Below are 6,915 nucleotides of genomic sequence, written 5' to 3' on the forward strand. Positions count from 1 at the left end.
AGCAAATGGAGGTAGGATAATTCCCTGATTTAGACTATCAGGAGGGCTCTCCCTGTTTTATAGAGGCCAGAAAAGTTAAGGGGGACTCCCTGCAGTTGTTTCTGGTATTGCATTTATATGAAAAAAAGATTGAGACAGTGGGCTGAATTCTGATTGCTGCAGCTGATCTGAGATTTCAGTGCCGAACCTCTCTGTGGCAAGGTCTTAATATAAATTACTTCCGGTATCCAGCACGACCCTGTTATTTGGGTCGTCATTAATCATAGATAGCAGCGGCACTGCAGTCCCCAACACAGGTGCCAAGGAATGGTGGTGGCTGACACTTTCTCCATCCTATCTAGACCGCTGCCAGATAGGGCTAAGACCTCCCCCTTCACTTGTCCTAGGTCACTTTCAAGCAGATGCATCAACGGAAAATCGGCTCGCAAAGGGCCAGATTCTCAGAATCTGGCCCTTTGCAAGCGCAATTTTTGCATTTGGGATTCACCATCCCAAATGCAAAAATCGCAAATTGCGAAATCACTAAATTGCGAGGAATTGCATTTAAGGAATCTCTATTTGAGATTCCTTAAATGCAATTCATGAACCAATTTTGAGTTGCGAAATCGCTATTTTTGGCCGCTATTTACCGCGAAGCCTGACTTCGTGGTAATTAGCGAAAACTTAGAAAAATGCAAGTTGTATGTTACACACACACATGTCCTTTGGACATGTGTGTGCGCAACATCTGTCTACATTTACATTTCAGGGCTGCTACAGGGTGTCCTTTGGACACCCCTGGCACCCTTGAAATCGCATCCTTATTTGCGATTAGCAATTTGCTAATCGCAAATAAGGAAGCTGTAGAAATCGCAAATAAAATTGCGATTTCTAGATGAATCCCGTTTTGCGAGTCTTTAATAGCGATTTCTTAATAATCGCTATTAAGGACTCGCAAAACGGGACAATGATGAATCTGGGGGTTTGTATTTTGGCGGGCAGGATCAGCTTTGTCACTGCTCGGGCATGGTTGCTGGTCCTACCCTCTCTTGAGAGTTGTCCCCACAGTCTGAGATTTTAAAGCTGATGAGAGAGGTAATGTTGCTATTTAGAATTTCCACTTGAAGTTTGTTTCTACATTTTCGGCATCTGGGTAAAGACGCGCCCGTGGAGTTGCTGGATTAGTGATATAATGTACAGTTGGTGTAAAACCCTCGAGGGTGGTATTACACTTGGCTGGGTGTTTGTGTTTGGCTGGGAATTCGATCTTCTCATCCAGGTCGCTTACTGTCCTCAGGCAAGATTTCTTCTCTGTGTTGTTTTGGATGGTAAGTTTTGGTTTGAGGAAAAAGGTGCTATATTACTGTGAGATTTGATTTTGTATTTTATTTTTTAGACTTTTTATGTTCTAAGCAATTAAAATACCTGAAAGACACATACATATTGGAAATATTTAGAGCCAAAGTAATTCCTGCTCTATTATATGGAGCTCCAATTTGACCTTCATCATTGCACAAGAACCTTGAGAAGTTTTACTCAGGACTAATCCGGGCTATCTTTCCACTGTCAAAAAGCAAGCTAAGACTTGAATTTAGTCTATCCCATATCACCACATTAGCTGGCCTAGGCTTTTTGAGTTACTGTTAGAGGCTGAAAATGGCACCTGAGGGAGTCCCTAAAAAACTTGATCTGGAACAAACTGGCAAATTTCCTAACATCCACCAAGTCAATGGGTTGCAGCATCTTGAAGATATGTTGAATAATTACCAGGTTTGGGAGTTGTCGGAGTCCGGCCTGGACTACAACCATGTCAAGATAATGGCTAAATGGCTGCCACGAACTTAAGATTCAGAATCAATTTGGAGGCCTTTAGAAATGTACAAAAAGCACACCTCTTATTGCCATTCTTCACTTCTCTCTCTCAGTATTTACTGATCAATCAGAAGCGCTTGAAACATATCAAATACAACAGATTACATGTATTACCCTTAAAGACCACTCAACCATGGAAGTTCAAAGGTGGCTGCTCCACGGCAGAGTTTGTAGAAGCAATTCTGAATTGTTACTTCACATGATAAGCCTATGTCCAATTCTTCTAGATCTGAGAAGAAAATTATTACATGCCTGCTTCAATTGTTTAGGCGTTAGATCAACCAAAGCAGCCCTCCATGAATGTCTGCATGGAATAAATGTGCAGTTTCTGACTAGACTTCCAAAGTTTCTGGATTTAGCAACAGCTTTACTGGAGAAATCAACCAAAAATCTCATCTGCCTGAATTGTCTACATTATAGTCGAACTACATCATTTAAATATGACTACAACAACCTCCTTCAAAACATTTGTCCAGCTGGGAATTGGTTTACCTGACCTTCTTTTGGTGCTGCCCGAGATCTGACAGCCCTTTCGGTCTATTATCCAGCCGCCTGATGATCCCAACTTGCCATATTGATCCTCGGGGGCACGTACACTTTGTGCATACTTTTCAGACAGTCATCGCACAGGATGGACTGGGTACATCTGCACCCTGAATAGTCTACCTGGACTGGGACACACAAAGGACTTGATTATCCCCTACTGATGTCTGGAGTCAGGGCTGGGATTGAATGAGTATGTTGCGCACTTCTAAGGTTCTTTTGAAGTTACCTCCGCATCAAAGAGATTTTGAGAATAAGTACAGGGCTCTGACATCACATTTTTTAGATCACTTCTGAACCCAAAAGAACCTCTGCTGGAGTAAAGGCTGCTGCTCTCACAGAATTGCCCCATTGCTGTGACTGACTGTTCCCAGTAACTGCTGCCCTGCTTTGCTGTGCTGCCCTGATGGCTGATGAACTTTGCCGCACCAAGAAGGGCTACATACTGCACCCAAAGTGACTCCAAGGGCATACAGGCTTGCCCCCGGTTCTACAACAATCTCAGGGCCATGGAAGACTTCTACCAAGCACCTCCACCGTGGGACTTCATTGCCCTTGAGTTCAGCAGCAGCATGTGCTGCATGGGAACCTACTACCCCACAGCGCTTGCGGAGAGTTCCATTTGTGGCACAAGTGTGTAGAGCGCTATCTGCAGCTCCTTAGATTTCCTTAAGCCACAAACCAGTTCATGTGGAGCGCATTATGTTTGGCTGCCTCTTCGCTCTTTAAGCTGCACAATAGTACATGGCCAACATGCACCACAGCTCCTGAACTGCGCTGCTTGCCGCCTCCTTGCTGGGGAAGTGAGAAGATATGGAGTGCCTCACTCCTGACACTGTGAGCTTGTTTTCCAGCAGAAGCTTTTGTTTAAACTACAGCCCCCAGCAGAGGGGGGGGGGGGCGCAATGGGCAGCCTGTTGGGAAGACACTGAGTGGCCCCAACTCTCCCCTGAATTATCCCTGAGCTGTCTATGTGGAACACCTCAGTGGGGCTCCCTCCCCCAAGGAAGGTGCAACACGGGGAGAAGATCTCTTCTGGTGTCCCCACCAGTGACTCATAGAGTGGATCCCCAGGGACCACTCTCACCACCCAGTGTCTGCACAGAGGACTGCACCTGAATCCCACTCTCTAGTGTGCCCCCAAGCACTCGTCAAGACATGGCCATAACCTCCCTAAAGGGAGCGTCCACATTCCTAAGCTTGGGGGACCCCAGTCTCATTGGCTTACTTTTTTCAGTGGTGACACATATTGCCCCATAAAACAGCATCCCAATCTTCCTGCTTCACTTGACAATCGCACACTAGCACTTCTAGTTCTGGGTGCATTTTTGTCTTGTTTACGATGGACTTCCTTCACAAACTCTAACTGAGACATGACTTACCCAGGACTCCCCCGCAATACCTTCTCTGGCCCTTCCCCAAGGCTACTCTATGAAGAGACTAAACAGAGTGGGTGGTAGAGGAGGAGAAATTGCAGTGATTTTTAAAGAGTCTTATACTTGCAGATTCACTCCTTAGAATATTTCAGACCGTGAGAGCTCTCTCTTTAAAATTGCACTCAATGATAATTTTATGTACTCAGGGCTGCTAATCTATTGCCCTCCGGGCCCGGACAAAGCTTGTACGGAAGCTCTGATTGCTTTGGCAGCGAAGCTGGCAATAAAGACAGCAAATTTTAATATTATAGGAGATCTGAAGCTACACTTGAAAACAGCACACAACACTGTCAGTATTAATGTTTTAGGGGATTTGGGAGCATGTCAATTGAGGCAACACATTCCTAGTGCCATGCATTCCACTGGTCACTGCTTGACCCTGTTTTCTCTGATATCCCTTCGCTAAACTTCTCTGTTCTTCTCCCTATGGCTTTGTCTGACCACTCTCTTATATCTATGTCTATATGTCTTGAAGGCTCTAAAACGGAGCCCCATCGTACTCTCACTGTTAAGCGCCAACACATTCTGCAATCTTCTCCATATAGAGCCCCAAACTGTCTACCAACATGGAGGCAGCTAACAGTCTCCTCCATGGTTGGATCACGGAAGCCTTAGTCGGCTGTATTTCAGCAAAACTAACACACAGTAAAAAAATTCAGGTCAACCCTTGGTTTAGTGAGTCTTTGACCTTAGCTAAAAAAAACAGCTAGGTCCTAGAACATGCTTGAAGACGCTCGTATGAGCCCGCAGCTAAAATCTGCTACAGAGAGGCTATTAAGGCATATCACAAACCGATTTGGAAGTCGAGAGCCGAATATTTTGTGGACAAAATAAAAAACAGTAATAAGCGCTCTAAAAATATTTTTCTCTTCTGAAGGGCTTGACTAAACCCTCACTGACAGCTGATCCCATTATTTCCTCTTATATCTAATGCGAAGAAATAGCCAAATATTTTATTAGGGAAAGTAGAACAGATCTATGAGAATTTTGGCTCAGACATTAAGCATTACACTCAGAGCTGCCTATTAGCCATCCTCCCACACTCCTACATGCCTTACCCATTTTGCCCTTTGGAGATCTTCTTATCCTCTGCAATAAAGTAAAATCCGGTTCTCCAGACGACCCGCTTAGTCCCGATCTTTTTCTAAAGTTTCAGGACTGTCTGCCCCCGGCTTCCCTGGAATTGATTGATCTGTCACTATCATCAGTCTCGGTACCAGCTACGTGGAAACATGCTAAAGTTATTCCTTTACTAAAAAAGCCCACATTGGGTGCTTCCAAGCCTGAATATCTTCGCCCCATCTCTCTTCTACCTTTTCTGGCCCAACTCACTGAGTCACATATTAATGCTATTCTAGCAAATTTTCTGGAGGCTAATCAGATCTTGGACTCCTCACAAAATGGCATCCGACCCCAACACACCACTGAATCCGCACCGCTAGCGGTCACAGAGCACCTGCGCGACACCCTGGACAAGTACGAATCCTCTGCCTTGATTATGCTTGATCTGAGTGCTGCATTAGACACTGTTTCACATGATATTCAGCTTCATTGTCTTCAGGAAATCGGCATTGGTGAAGTGGCACTGACTTGGTTCACATCTTGTTTTAACTGATAGATCATTCTAGGTTATTTCCTCTCCCTATTAGTACAGATTCAAAAGCTACGCCTTGAGTTCCCATATATGGAGCAATCACTGGTGGCCTCGCACACTAGGTTTACCTCCTCAGTCCAAAATAGGGGTAAAGAATCATATTGTCTGGGTCGACAATGCTCTGTCTTTTGAAGCCCAAGCAAAATAGGTGGTAGGCGTCTTCTTTGGACTCCTAGGTGGTTTAAAACCCATTCTGGGATTATTTGAATCCCACACTCGCCAGATGATTGTCCAGGCTGCCATACTCTAGGCGGGATTACTGAAATGTGCTGTATTGGGGTTCCAATAAGACAGTGATCAAAAGGCTTCAAATAGCCCAGAGTTCTGCGGCTCTGATTTATTCACCCTTCCTAAATCATGTTTATCTCTGGCTATATCCCTAGGTTGCACTGGCTCACGGTGGAACAAATAATTATTTTTAACACCTTATTTTTCACCCGCAAATTTTTAACTCATCAGGGTCTCCTCATTCTAGCCAATCTGCTCAGTCCTTGTGTCCATCAGAACCTTACAGTCTGTTAAGCTAAATTCAGGTCATGTCCCTTGGTGAAAAGAGTGAGGGCCGGAGGCCGCTTGTCTCTGCAAAATCCCCTGACCTGTGGAATACACTGTCTCTGTCTATTAGGACTATTCTAATCATGGGCTTTCAGAAGGGTCTTGAAGACTTGGTTGTTCTCTATCTGATCCTCTGCTCCTTTTGCCATGTCATCTCCCTAGAATGCAGCTGGGACGCCTATTGCTGGAGCAGCCATGCGCTTTACAAATATTCTAACATAACATAAACATAACAAAGAAGTGCTAGAAGCCATCTAATTTCCCTCATATTTAACATGTGCCCGTGATGATCAAAGGGCATACAGGGCTCTTATACCTGCCAACCTGTTATACATTTGCTTGGAGAACAAAAGCTAGCACTGCTAGCATTGGGGGTGCATTGTTTTTATATTTGACAAGTGGTACACACAGAAGTATATGCACTCTGCCCTGGGGTTTTCTAATACTGCTTGTGCTTTTGTTCTGATAAACTGCAATTCATGTATGTGTCCCTGGACGCATTTACATTATTTGCACAATGATCATGCTTTATGTACTTATGTTGATACTATGGGCCTCATCACGGTTTCAAAACCAAAAGCCTCAATACAATCGAGGCTGTCAGTTAGAAACCGGCCTGACATTCCATCTGGCTTCCAACGGGCTCAAGTAGCCCATCTGCCAGTCGGAACCGGCACGTAATACATATAGAAGGGGCTTTAAGCTGTCTAGATTATGATGTTAATTTCAGGCGGCCTTTCCATGCTGAACTTTCTGATATGGAATGCCCGTAGGAAATTAACTTTAGGGGCCCTTAGCTGGGCCCTCTTCAGGAAACGGCCTCTGGTTGGGGGCCGATGTTCATCCTGCACTGCATGGCAGGCACCTAACTGTCAT

The sequence above is a fragment of the Lissotriton helveticus genome, chromosome 10 (genome assembly GCF_964261635.1).
Source record: "Lissotriton helveticus chromosome 10, aLisHel1.1, whole genome shotgun sequence".
In the NCBI taxonomy this organism is placed as follows: domain Eukaryota; kingdom Metazoa; phylum Chordata; class Amphibia; order Caudata; family Salamandridae; genus Lissotriton; species Lissotriton helveticus.